This window comes from Panthera onca, chromosome D1 (assembly GCF_046562875.1).
Source record: "Panthera onca isolate mPanOnc1 chromosome D1, mPanOnc1 haplotype 2, whole genome shotgun sequence".
In the NCBI taxonomy this organism is placed as follows: Eukaryota; Metazoa; Chordata; class Mammalia; order Carnivora; family Felidae; genus Panthera; species Panthera onca.
In genome coordinates, this window is record NC_138348.1 from 42,567,521 (window position 1) to 42,582,137 (window position 14,617).

Here is a 14,617-nt window from a genome sequence, read left to right on the forward strand (position 1 = left end):
AAAAATTTAGGACATACAGTTGAGAAAATATATCTGATACATTCACATAGGAAACCCCTAAGGTCACTTGTAAGAGTTACAAGGTGGGTAACTATAACTAAAATATTAAAAGTGGTGATAGTTGCTATAATATTGTTAGGCAGTCTGATTTTTGAGGAGAATATATAAAAGGTTATAAAAATTAGAAAAAAAAAAAAAAGAAGCCCATCTGAGAGGAGGGCTGGGGTTTCCAAAATATCAGAACACACTTAACGTTGTACTCTATGTAAATCTTTGCTGGCATTTGTATTTAAAGTCCAAGGCTACAAGATTATGCCGAAATGTTGTTTTTTGGTTGGTGGTGTGGGAAAAGGAGGTAAAAGAGAGGATACAAAAAAGAGAATTTAATTAAAATGTCTTAGTGTTAAAAGGATAGAATTTATGGAGTGCTTCATTTGTGGTCATGGAAGGTTCCATTATTATTAATAACATTGTACCTTACATTTTTATTATACTTTATACTTTCATGTGAACTTTTTCACATACTATCTTATACAATTCTTAGAGTAAAACTGTGATATACTTAAAGTAGGGATCTTATTAACTTTGTTTCATAGCTAGTAAAACTGGGACAGAAATCAGATAGGAACTTGGACTAAAACTTAAAAAAAAATCATAGGTATAGTTTTCTAGGCCAGACTATATTTGCTCTACTTTCACCCCTCCAAAAAGATTTTGACTGGAGGGTACTTCTATAAGGACCCTCCTTAGAAGGACCAGGATCAATTAGGTGGATGTCCTCTATAGGTTTTCCAGACTTAAACATTTTTTTTTCTAATTTCCTAGAGATGCAGAATAGTTAACAATCTCCAGAAAATGGAACTGAGACGGTTAAGTGCATATAACAGACACACTGCTAAGCCTATTCTAAATTAAGGCTTATGAATGAAGCTTAATGGGGCTAGTTCTTGCCTGATATCTTAGGGGTTCAAAAATAAAGAGAAATAGGTGTGAACTTAGAGAAATGAAGTACTATAATTTGGAGTGAATGAATGATAGCTCGTGTGATCAAGCAGAGGGGACAAGCTCATTGGGTGGCAACCTAAGTCACATGAACTCAGGATGAATACCTTCTGGTGCCCATTTAAAAGATTTTTTTTTCAAAGAAATAGTGGAATACAATGTGTATGTTGCACATATACATGTGTGCAGGCAAGTGGAAGGATAGTTATTTGAAGACCAATGCCAGGAGTATATGTAATGATTAGCCAAGAAGGCTGTGTGCTGTGTTAGAGAAAAAGCCAAATCTTATATTTTTAAATTGGACCAATAGTCTGGTTGCAGAGAAATTCAACTTTTCACTATTTCTAGGGCAGTTGGCAGAAGCTTCTCATAGGTTAAAAGAACCAGACGTATTTACCCTGAATAACATAAGTTTTAAGAGACTCCAATAGCTGCCTGAAATGGCTACAGCGCTGCATAGGGAGAGTGTATACTCTGGAGGGTCAAACCTGAGTTAGTGAAAGTCACAAGGAGCCAGAGTCACAGGAATGGCAGAAGAAACACTTTGTAACAGTTACAGTTGTCTAAAAATGGAATGGGCTTCCTTGCTGAGGTAGTAAAGGCCTTGTTTCTAAAAAGGAATTGGGGAGAAAGATTCAACTGTTGAATTAAACAAGGTATTTTAGAATTGAAGTTTAAAAGAAGATCTCGTCTATGTATCAACTGGCTAAGAAAAGGAGGAGAGTCAACAGCATAAGGGACAAAGACATATTCCTTGATTATGTGAAGAAAGAATGAAGTTCATAAAGGCCAGATTTACTTTCCTCAGTCATGCTTACTTTAGTATGTGAATAAGAAAATTGGTGTATTTTTATCTGGTGGCAGCCATTTGATGCCTGAAATTACCCCAAAGAAAAACTTTAGACTTCACTTGCCATCCCCAAACCTCAGAAAAATTGACATAAGAGAATGAGAATGTATTATGAGGGGGAAAAAGATAAATCAGTTTGTTTCTTCATTGGTTCCGGATCTGGAGAAAAAGAATTTAACCTCGAGGAGAACAGATTTAAAAATAACACTAAATTCATTTACTTATACTTAAAAGGCTCCTGAGCTTCTGGTACACTGACAAGATAAGGGATCATGTTTTTAAGCATCTCAGAGATTTTCTGTTATTTCAATTTCTCCTTAGTGAGGTTTTACATTCTTATTAAAAAAATTAAAAATATTTTAAAATTATACAAGTAAACCATGAATACTTTCTTATTGTGGAATAGTGCCTGGCATACAGCAGGAAATTATTAAATATTCAATAAATAATTATTGGCAAGAAAAATGTAAAGGAAATTTTCCTTAATGTCTCTCCCCACCCTAAGTTCTATTTCTCTTCCCAAACATCATTGCTCTCCTTAATTTGGTTTGTATTCTTCCAGACCTCTTTCTATATGATCACATACAACTATACACAATTACATAGAAGTATTCAGTTTTATTTTGTGTGAGGTAATACTTCTCCCTTTTACACATATTATATTTTACATATCCTTTTTTCATTAAAATTACAACTTAGACCTCTGTCAATTTATATAGCTTTACCTTATTTTCTTCTATGTAGTATATTATACTATGTTATATTGTTATATTGACAGTCATCTGAGTTAGTTCCAATTTAAATATTCTCAGTTGAAATTTTAGGTATTTAAAACTTAGAGGATGGCAAAACTTGACTGTGTTCTTAAATATGTAAATGGGAATAGAAAATTTCTATTTTAAAGACATTGTAGGCAGAAGTATTCTGAATATGCAAAGGCATGGAGGAGTGATTAAATGGTGTCATTTAATCATTCTTTAATGCAATACAAGAAGTTTTTATTATCAGGATATTTGGTAGTGAGAAAAGGGCACTTAATTAACCCATTTAAAATTGAGTGGGAGTTACAACTATAAACTCTGGATAAAACTCAAAAAACAACTATCTGAAGATACTGGAGAGCAACCAAAACAAGCTAAATCTTGAGGCGAGATAGCATTTGGAAGAAAGGAGGAAGGATTATGGGGTAAGGTGGTCATTTTTAAGGTTTCCAGCATGAAGGTAGGCCCTTGTCTGTGCCAGGCTAATAAAACTCCAATAGAAAAATCAAGAGTCTTTTTGGCCTGGAGAACCAGAACAGACTTTGGGGCAACCACAGCTACTGAGAAGTGAGGAGGTAATTCTGGAAAAGAAAGAGCCACAGAAAGGGAACCCCAAATTCTATGTATAAACTTTGCCCCAGTCTCTGATCCCCAAACAATTCATGCACATGACAGGCTTTAAGAAGCCCAGGTAAGCCTAAAAGAACTAAACAGATATTTGAGCTGTTTCCCACTGCAGTAAGATGGAATATGCAATTTGGGTCTAAGCAAGTAAGCTTCTTGCTAAAACAAACTCAAGTGACACTCTTTAGAGAATTATAAAAGAATCTGGTTTCCATGACATAATGGTTATGGTATCTAAGATATAATACAAAATTACTCAGCACATGAAGAATCAGAAAAGTGTGGAAAAAAATAGGGCATTTTATCAGAAAGAGAGAGAAATTACAAAAAGAACCAAATAGGAACTTAAAACTGAAAAATATAGTATCTGTAATAAGAAAATAACTTGATGGGCCAGTCAGTAAAGATCACAGAGGAAAAAGTCAGTGAAATTGAAAATACATCAACAGAAATTATTCAATTCAAAGAACATAAAAAAATTGGAAATGAAATTAATACAAGATTAGGGATATGTGGAACAATATTATAAGATCTAACATATATAAGTCCCAGGAAAAAAGGAGAGCAATATCAGGGCAGAAAAAACACTTGAAGAAATAATTGCCCAAATTTCACAAATTTGTTGAAAGATATAAATTTACAGATTTAAGAAGTTGGTGAACCCCAAGCAGGAGAAATGCAAAGAAAAGTGCACCTAGGCACTTTATAATAAACTACCAAAAACAAGAAAAATTTATAGGTAAAGTTTATTTATTTAGTTTTTTGTAAGGAGTAAAAAAAAAATAAAAATAGAACACAGCTCATGAATAGCAGGAATGAAAGAAGAATTATCACTACAAAATTCTAGAGATTAAATACAATAAAGAAATGTTATGAAAATCTTTATGCCTAAAGAATTTTAGTGCTTAGATGAAACGGATAATTCCTTGAAAAATACAACCTATTAAAATTGACACAAGATGAAACAGAAAACATAAATAACACCTTAGCTATAAAATAAATTGAAATTTTTAATTAAAAAAATAGAACTTTCTATTGAAAACTACAGACCCAAATTGTTTCACTGGTTGAATTGTATCAAACATTTAAGAAATAATGCCAATCTTACATGAACTTTTTTCAAAAAATGGAGGAAGGGAGAACAATTCCTACCTCATGAGGACAGCATAATCCAATTACTAAGCCTAAAAAATATAATAAAAAAGGAAAATTTTAGATTTATATTCTTCATGGTCATAGATGCAAAAAAATTTTAATGAAACATCAACAAATTAAATCCAGAAATATAAAAAGGGAATAGTATATCATGATCAAGTAGGGTTTAGCCCAGGAATGCAAGGTTGAGTTAACATTTAGAAAATCTTACCATATTAACATAATAGATGAGAAATAGAATATGATCACTTCAATAAATATAGAAAAAATACGTGACAATACCCATTCATAATTAAAAACTCTCAGCAAACTAGTAATAGAAAGTAACTTCCTAAATTTGAAAAATGCATCTTTGAAAAACTTAAACCTAACAAACATCATATCTAATAGTGAAATACTTAATGCTTTTTTTTTCCATGATAGAGAGCAAGATAATTAAAGCCCATGCTCTTTCATCTTGTTTGGCATTGTGTCAGAGGTCCTAACCATTGTAATGAGGCAAGGAAATGAAACAGCATAAAAATATGAAAGGAAAAAAGTAGAACTGTCTCTAATATGCACCTTTGGCAAGGTCACATAATACAAGGTCTTTTATATTTTAGTATACTAAGTGGATGGAGATAAAAATTTCAAGGTAAACAATGGGAAGAATGATTTTATTTTGACTCAATTAAAAAAATTAAAACTATAATTAATAAAAATAAGTATATAATTGGCAGCATTTTATTTGTAATTCTAAATGTGCATTAATTCTTAGAAGAAGGAATTAATTGCACGTTTTAAAAAAATTTTTTTAAGTTTATATTTATTTTTGAGGGGGGGGGAGGGACAAAGAGAGAGAGACACACACACAGAATACAAAGCAGGATCCAGGTTCTGAGCTGTCAACACAGAGCCCAATGCAGAGCTTGAACCCCGAACTGTGAGATCATGACCTGAGCCAAAGTCTGACGCTTAACTGACTGGACCACCCAGGCACCCCAACTGCATGTTTTTTAAGAGTAATTTTTCACATCAGATATTGTGATAGCACCATCACTTTTAATATTGTGGTACCATTATAACAAGTGGGGGTTATTTTTGCAAAGAAAATTTCCTAAGGACTTTGCTTTATCTTTTTATTTTTGTTATATTATTTTTAAATGTTTATTTATTTTGAGAGAGAGAGAGAGAGCAGGGTAGGTGGAGAGAGAGAGAGAGAGAGAGAGAGAGAGAGAGAGAGAGGGAGGAAGAGAGAGAATACCAAGCAGGCTCCATGCTGTCAGTGCAGAGCCTGACATGGGGCCCAATCTCACAAACCATGAGATCATGACCTGAGCCGAAATCAAGAGTCAGACAGACACTAAACCGACTGAACCATTCAGGCTCCCCTGCTTTATTTTTTTATATTCAATTCATTATCTTTGAATAATCTACCGTGTCAACTGTTGTTCCTGCCAATTTTTGGCTCTTTGGTTTCTATACAGTCTCATTGCAAAGTCTTGATTTGTTAATTTTTTCTGTTCTCCAATGCTGTATTTCTTCTCTGATGAGCATCTTTGCAAGATTTGCAGTTTCACTTTGCAGTCACTACATATTTTTATTTTGAATATTATTTACATTATTCCACAATGAAATATTCATCTGTCGGCCAGCCTGATTCTCAAACTTAACTGAAAACAATTGGCAATTTCTAAAAGTATTCCTATTCTTAGGCTGCACTTAAACCAATTAAATTAATCTTAGGGAATGGGACCTAGAAATCACTATTTTTTAAAGGCTGCATGTGTTTTCAATGTGCAGACACATTTGAAACAACTGAGGGGCGCCTGGGTGGCTCGGTCGGTTAAGCGTCCGACTTCGGCTCAGGTCACGATCCCACGGTCCGTGAGTTCGAGCCCCGCGTCAGGCTCTGTGCTGACAGCTCAGAGCCTGGAGCCTGTTTCAGATTCTGTGTCTCCCTCTCTCTCTGCCCCTCCCCTGTTCATGCTCTGTCTCTCTCTGTCTCAAAAATAAATAAACGTTAAAAAAAAAAAATTAAAAAGAAAAAAGAAACAACTGAGCACACATTATCAAAGATAATGAAGAAATTGACCCAAATGGGTGAGATACATGTTAAATAAATTTGTGAGGGATGTTTGAGTGAAGATTAATTTTATAAATATTAAGTCATTGATAGTCATTAGAGAGCGTTTTTATTTTTGGTGCCTTTTGCTTCCTGTATAATTTTGGAGTTTCATATGATGAATATTTGGATAATGAGAGTAGTGAGAGAATCTCCTATATTTATTGAATGCCGAGTATGTTTGGGCTAGGAATACAGTGGTGAATTAAATGTATGTTATTCCTTTCTCTAAACATTAACAGTCTAAGGAAGAGGAAACATTAAGTAAATATTTAACTATAAGATAATAAATATCATGAAGGGAAAAGGAGACCTAAACTGGTTTGTGATCAAGGATGGTGACTATGTATTAGTGATTAGTGATTAATACCAAGACCTAAAAGATGAGTAGAAATAATTTGGTGAAGAGGAGAGCTAACAGGGAACAGAATTTTTTGAGGACCATAAAATGAGAAAAATCTTGTAAGCTCTGGGAACAGAAATCGGGCAAAGATGACTAAAGAACAATCAACAGAGAATAAAGATCAAGTCTTAAGTCTAAAGTTATTAAGTGTATTTGACTGTCAGAAGATGAGATTAGAAAGATGCTTTGGAATTAGATGTTAATAGGAATTTGGAATTTCTTCTGTAGGTTATGAGGAAATGACAAAGTAGATTATTTTCTTCCAAGATTTTATTTAAATTCAAGTTAGTTAACATACAACATATAGTATAGTGTTTGTTTCAGGAGTAGAATTTAGTGATTCATCACTTACATATAATACCCAGTGCTCATCACAAGTGTCCTCCTTTATGCTCATCACCCATTTAGCCCAACCCCCTCCTCCCCTCCAGCAACCCTCTGTTCTCTATAGTTAAGAGTTTCTTATTGTTTGCCTCCCTCTCTGTTTTTCTCTTATTTTTCCTTTCCTTCTCCTATTTTCATCTGTTTTGTTTCTTAAATTCCACATATGTGTGAAATCATAGTGTCTTTCTCTGACTGACTTATTTCACTTAGCATAATACACTCTAGCTCCATCCACATCACTGCAAATGGCAAGATTTCATTCTTTTTGATGGCTGAGTAATATTCCATTGTATACATATACCATAGCTTCTTCATCCATTCATCAGTTGATGGGAATCTGGGCTCTTTTTATAATTTGGCTCTTGTTGATAATGCTGCTATAAACATTGAGGGATATGTGCCCCTTTGAATCAGTATTTTTGTATCTTTTAGTTAAATACCTAGTAGTGTAATTGCTGGGTCCTAGGATAGTTCTATTTTTTAACTTTTTGAGGAACCTCCATACTGTTTTCCAGAGTGGCTGCACCAGTTTTTATTCCCATCAGCAGTGTAAGAGGGTTCCCCTCTCTCTGCATCCTTGCCAACATCTGTTGTTTCCTGAGTTGTTAATTTTTTGCCATTCTGACAGGTGTGAAGTGATATCTCACTGTGATCTTGATTTGTATTTCCCTGATGATGAGTGATGTTGAGCACTTTTTCATGTGTCTGTCAGCCATTTGTAGGTCTTCTTTGAAAAAATGTCTGTTTATGTCTTCTACCCCTTTCTTAACTGGATTATTTGTTTTCTGGGTGTTGAATTTGGTAAGTTCTTTATAGATTGGAAATAACAAAGGATTTTAAGCAGGAGAGTGACATGATCAGATTTAATGTCTTAGGACTATAATTCAGGTAGAAAAAAAAAAGATTTCCCAATGTGGCATCTTCAACTTAGAATTTGAAAAGTAAACTTTTCTATGTTTTGCTTTTCCTGCATTGCATTAAAATTATTAAAGTAGAATGGATTTTTGCCTCCAACTATCATTATTACCCTATTCCCCAAGCTAAATGCAAAACCATGTGTATGAGGACAAAAAAAAATCTCCACCATCATTCCTTAAGAGCTAAATGTATACCAATATAAGCAGAGTCTTCCTATGAGTTTTTGAGTTTGCCAAAGATAGCTTTGAAATAAGGTCAGGAGCTTGAGAGCTGCATACTGAAGGGACTGATCCCAGAGAACAACATGGCTCCAGACATCACACATCTCTGAAGATATTGAAGTGGCCTAATGTGGTTACTTTGACAGCAGCAAACATGAAACAGTCCTTTCAGTTTGAATGACTAATAGCTAGTATGACAGTAAGTGGGAGAGAAAAAAATTCAAAATTTTAATTAAATGATGTTCTACATACTTTTCTCCTTTGGACTCATTTCAGTCACAAATGCTAAAGCAGTTGCCTGAAATTTCCACAGCATTAGTTAATTCAAAGGAGCAGAAAATGAATCAGTACCAGAAACTTATTTATTATGCCCTTCTTTCCTTTAAACACCATGGTAAAGTCAGTATCTCTTGTGATCACAGGAGTTTGTATTTCTAAGACTTGGGTGTATCCAATTTAAAAGTTGATTAACATATATCCAAACATAATAATACAGTTATTTGTTTTATTTTTCTTTACCTTTCTGTTTACTGAAAGTAACCAGTGATGGAAATATTTAATATTATATTTACTTGTATATTTAAGTGATAGAAATAAGACATGAAAATACTGACACTACTGAGAGAAAGCTTTTTTGTGTGTTTTCAAACATAAAAATTTACACGTATGATTTAGACCTACCCTCCTTTATTACAAAATATGAATGCCTCTTGTATTAATAGTGTCCATTGCCTATAGCCCACTGAAAATTGGAGTCCAAGAAATGAAATAGTCACAGCTGAATCAGATCAAGCACCAATTAGATCTGGAGATACCAAGTTTTAGGTGAAATTATGGAAAGAGTTAACTGAATATTAATTGGAAGTGGGGAAGCACGTAATTAAATCCCAGTCCTGATTTTGCTATAGATTAACTGTGCAACTGTGTTTAATTTAGTCCATCTCAGATCTGTATTAGCACTCTACTATTATTGAGTTATTACTGCTGCTAATAAGACCAATACAAGTAATTGAGAGTTTCCAGTGTCCCAGTGCTTTGGTCCTATTTGTTCTACTTTTCTCTTTCTAAAGCTCTAGGTTAGGGGAAAAAACAGTAAAGTGATATATATTTCTGGAGAAGAAGCACTTTTTCTACATAAAACAGTCCTCCAAAATCTGCTATACAGCTTTCTGGCATGTTTTCTGCTAGTTGTATGTGGTATTCAGTGGGACAGTTCCAAAGAGATATACACTGTAGATCAGAAAGAAAAAATTTGCCATAGGTTCATTCTGATAATTTAATTTGCTTTTTGTGCTGCTTGCGACCTTTTCTTTCTTTCTTTTCAGCTATGCAGAGTCTGTGACTACTAGTAATAGCTAAATTTGCCCAGAGGATTCTAATTTCTATTTCAGAAGGTAAAAAAGTGCATTTCACTTTTGAGTATGCTTCTTGAAAATTTTCCCCTTTATCAGTTTATTTTGTTCTTTTCCTAGAGTTGTTTAAACATTTTTTTAACCTAAAAATGAGGGTGTGTCAGAATTGTTGCAAGCAACGATAGAGGTAATCATATGTGGTTCTTGTTATAAGCTTTGTGTTGATATTGACTGCTATTTAAAATAGTACCTCTAAGATGAATCTTTTAGTATTTTTCTTTTTCAAGTGAGCTTATTCTCAACATTTAATCATTTTTCACACCAGTCATATTCTTGTAATACCGTCAATGTCCTAGGATCAATGTAAGGTATTTGAACAAGGGGCTCAATATAGTATGAGTTATTTCCTCTATTACACATTCGTATATTTCTTAGATTTCTAAAGACTGTCTCTTTAAGCAACCAACATTAATTTTACAATTTACTTGTATGTTCTGATTTCCTAAATAGTTTATTGTTTAGAAAATATAGAAACAGTAATGAAGAATATGTTTAAAATCACCATTACCAGAGATAGAGCGCCTGGTAAAATTTTGGTATAATGTCTACATAGTTGAGGTTATATCATATCTAGTTTTGAGTTATAATTTTTAAGTTGAATTTCTTAACAGCTTGTCTTGATGGCTCAGAGTTATCATTATGAACATCTGATTCCTGAGCTGCTCCTTGAGATGAGGGTTTGTTAAGACTACTTATCTCTATATTGAGTGGCCCCTAAAGTGCTGTACTTCTTTGAGTTCTTGTGTCTGCATTTTGGGTTTCCTGCCTTTGACTTTGTTTCCAGACTGTAAGTTGTCATTTCTCTGTAATCGACGTATTTGCCTCCAGTAATACTACCTCTCCTTCTATACTCCTAGAAGCTGCTATTTCTATTCAGCTATGGGCTGATAAGAAGAGAGAGAAAATTAACATTTTATAGTTATTTTTTGTTATACAGCACTTCGTGCAGATGCTTTCACATGAATTATTGCTATTTATCACAAGTTTTTACATTATTCTTGGTTTGGGGCACCTGGGTGGCTCAGTAGGTTCAGTGTTCGACTCTTGATTTCGATTCAGGTCATGATCTCACGGTTTGTGAGATCAAGCCTGGTGCCGGGCTCTGTGCTGACGATGAGGAGCCTGCTTGGGATTCTCTCTCTCTCTCTCTCTCTCTCTCCCTCTCTCTCTCTAGCTCTCAAAATAAATAAATAAGCATTAAAAATTGTTATTGGTTCAATGTTTATTTATATAACAAAGAGTCATTTATTGAGCACTTACTACATGCCAGGCTCTGTGCTAAGAACTTTATATATACCATGTCAGTTGAGTTTATTCCTGCAGTATTCCAGAGAGGTGGACTATTTTACAGAAAAAATACCTAGTGTCAGAGAAGTTGAGTAACTTGCCCAAGATCATACTACTAGTAAGTAGTAGAGTCAGGATTTGAAGACGTGCCCCTGAAATAATTAAAAGTGCTATAATTATGTCTGAAGTAAGACTCAATAGATTCTGAGCTCAGGCTCCTTTAAATAAGTAAATAAGCTGTAGTGTATTACCTTGAGACATCTGTTTTGGGTTTTGCTTAGTTTCTAATTCTCCTCATTGCTCTATAATAGGGATGTTGCTATACAAGGGATCTATTGAGCAATGTAGTGATTCAAGTGTGGAAAAGTGTCTAAGCAATTCAATATTCAAGCCAAATTAGTCCTAACAGAACGAAGTTAACAAATATCTACCAAGGAAGGGACAATTCTTATGATTGTTAAATAAGACTGTTTTTCATAATTCATAGAATCAAGAGTGTATTCTTTGCTAGATTTCCTCTATCAAAAGTACTGATTTATGAAATTACGTAAGAGTTAATTTAGCAATTAGCCAAAACACCATTGTATTGATTGTCCATAGCTATACTTCTTGGGGGAACAGGTTTTAATCTCAATGTGTGTGTGTGTGTGTATATATATATATATATATATATATATATATATATATATATATATAAATTATACATGAACTGAAGGGGTCATTTCAAGGAGCAGAAAACCTCAATTAGAATTTTTAATGGTAGTTAAGAGGTTAAGTGGTGGTTAATAACTTGGTCTTTAAAGTTTATCTGCCTAGTATAATCTTGCACAAGTTAATTTCTCTGTGCCTAGTTTCTCATATGTAAATTGGGGATAGTGATAATAATACATAATAATACTCATATTTGGGTTGTTTATTTTAGGACTAAATAGGTTAATATATGTCAAGCAATTAGAATCATGCTTATTGCATAAGTGCTTTACAAGTGTTAGCTATTGTTACTTTAAATTTTTAACCATTTTCCAAATCTTAGAGTTCTGTAAAAACTGCTAATAATCTTAAGTCTTTGCCTATCAAAATGTTTTATTTTTCACTTTACAAATAACCTAATAATGTTTTCTATCATTCCCTTTCTCCTTCCTTAAGACTTTCCCTGAACTTGATAATGACCTTCTGATGAACTCTGTAACTTCATTTTAGATCCATTTTTTGGACCTAAGCATCAAAACATCTAAAGTTGCTGTATTTTATTTAGAATGGACACAAACTTCATGTGAGGTATCCAATATAGCATCTCTTTACCTTCAGAAAATTTTACTCCCAAGTTGTGAAGTTTTCTCTGCTTTGAAAATATGATACATTGGGCAAATAGGGTAACATTGCAGTTCAGCTGCTGACTTGAGGGTTGAATGTGCGTTAGTATCCAATAACAAGAGGACTCCTTGTTTATTTGCTATTTTATTTAAAAAAAAAAAGTTGCAAATGGCAATTTACTCTTTTACCCAACCCACCCACCCCTGCTACGGTGTGCATGTGCATGAGAAAGATAAAAGCCATGTTTTCTTCGTGGAAGGGTGTGGAGGTAGAGGATGATTTCAAATTAGAAATAATGACAGTAATTGAGGCTTCCAATGAAGATACTGTGGCCACCAAAGGACAGAGGGGAGACACTAACTTCTGAAGCTGAGGTATTTGATTGAACATGTAGATTGTTCTTTATGTGTTTAGGTGCCAAGTATGTTGTTATTTAAGAGCTGAAGACTGTGTTTGAGAAAGGTGTTTATTGGATGGCTTAATGATGGTTTGGAGGGAAGCAGCCCTGAAATATCTAGAAAACCTGCAATAAGTAAAAAATAACATTTTGATAGGCAAAGACTTTTGCTTTTCTTTTATAATAATTAACTGTGAGACTTAGCTTATTGTAATGGTCATTTATTATTTTGGATAATTAACACTGGCTTAGAGAAAAAAATACCAGACTTTGATTAGAATGCCTAATGCTTTTCTTATTACCTTAAAAAATTTTGTTCTGTTTTGTTCTAAAAAACAGCTTACAACTTTGTTATCCTCAGGTGATTTTATTTCTCAATATTTATTTTGAAAAGTCTGGCATTGTGCCTGTGTGTGCCTCTGTGTGTGTTTGTATGTATGTGTGTATTTGGATTGGAGGAGGAGATGAGAGAAGGTGAAATTTGAAGAGAATGGAAAGTCAGTGAAAGTTAGTGTAAAAGATTGGAGATCTTTGTACTCAAAAATAAAACATTTAAAGCATCTTTTCTCTCTTAGAGGGAAAAATGAAACTGACCATATTATGCATATTTCCATGAAGAATGTGTATAAATCTCATATGCAAAATTATAAGAAGAAGCAAACTATCTAAGAGAGGGAAGAAAACATATATGACTTAAAAAATTGTAGCAGAGGTAAAGAGAGACTTTTTTTGAATATATTTTTAAACACAGTGTCCAATTTGGATAAAGTGTTAACAGAGCAGGCCAGCCCATTTATAGATTACAACACTTTAATTTTCTCAATGTTACAAAGTGTTGATTTTGATAAAGAATTTGTTGATGCTATATCAGCTTTTCCATGTGGGGAAGTGCTACTGGTTGATTAGTTAGACTTGAGGCTCAGCCAAAATTCAGAAGTTTGGTCCCCAGTTTTTCTGGCCTTCTGAATAAGAAAAAAGCTACTAAGTTTTCCTGAGCCTTGATTCCCTATGAAGGAAATTCTTCATTATTAAGGATGTCAGTTCTTTTCTCTTCATCTTCTTCCTTTCTTTCTTTAAAAAAAATTATCTTTTTGTCTCTTGTTATTACCATCTTCATCTATCTTTAATTAGGTAGATGCTAATTTTGGAGGTACTCCAGGGTTTATATTAGCTTAGTCCTATGAAAATTTTTTACATTTGTATCAACCTTTTTTTTTTTTCACTGTAATTTTCAAGTCAAAGACTCAATTTTTTTTTTTTTTTTTTTTTTTTTTTTGACTAGAAGTTTAAAGCTGAGGAGGCTAAACCTTGGTGAAACTAATTGAGTTGCTCAAGATCACATAGTCAAAAATCCAAGTATTTAGGAATCTGGGCAAGGACTTTTGTTAATGCCACACTGCCAAATAATTGACCCTTATGCTTTTTTTTTTTGTCTTGCCTTATTGATGACCAGTGTCTGCATGTTTGTTTTTAATATTCTGCTTAACCATTTGCAATTATCTTATTTTACTATGTCTACCTATCTATCAGTAGGTGGACACATATCAAGGAGATTTGCCTGATTGCTTTGTAGGGCTCATTTGCAGCTCAATATAGTACATTTACGAGATTTTATAATTTGAAGTAAAATTTCTGATTGCATAAAATATCCTAATACATTTATGAGATTTGCTTTTAGTAGAAAAACTGTCATATCTTTTTGTGTCTGTTTTGACAGTAAGAAGGCAGTATGTTATTTTTCGCTTTTCCAGAAATTATAGGCTCATTAAACAATTAGAATGGGGA

The 14,617-nt window shown here is 33.5% G+C and overlaps 1 protein-coding gene across 8 annotated transcripts in view; it reads left to right on the forward strand.

Moving 5' to 3' along the window:
- SOX6 (SRY-box transcription factor 6) overlaps window positions 1-14,617 on the forward strand; it is a 693,831-nt gene that overhangs the window by 281,320 nt on the left and 397,894 nt on the right. Inside the window, exon 1 of one of the 8 annotated variants that reach the window (XM_060606116.3) lies at window positions 12,789-12,809. The exons of the other annotated variants lie outside the window; for them this stretch is intronic. The gene's annotated coding sequence lies outside the window, so the exon portion shown is untranslated. Of the gene's footprint in view, window positions 1-12,788; window positions 12,810-14,617 lie in introns of those variants that run through there. 8 annotated transcript variants of the gene reach the window in all.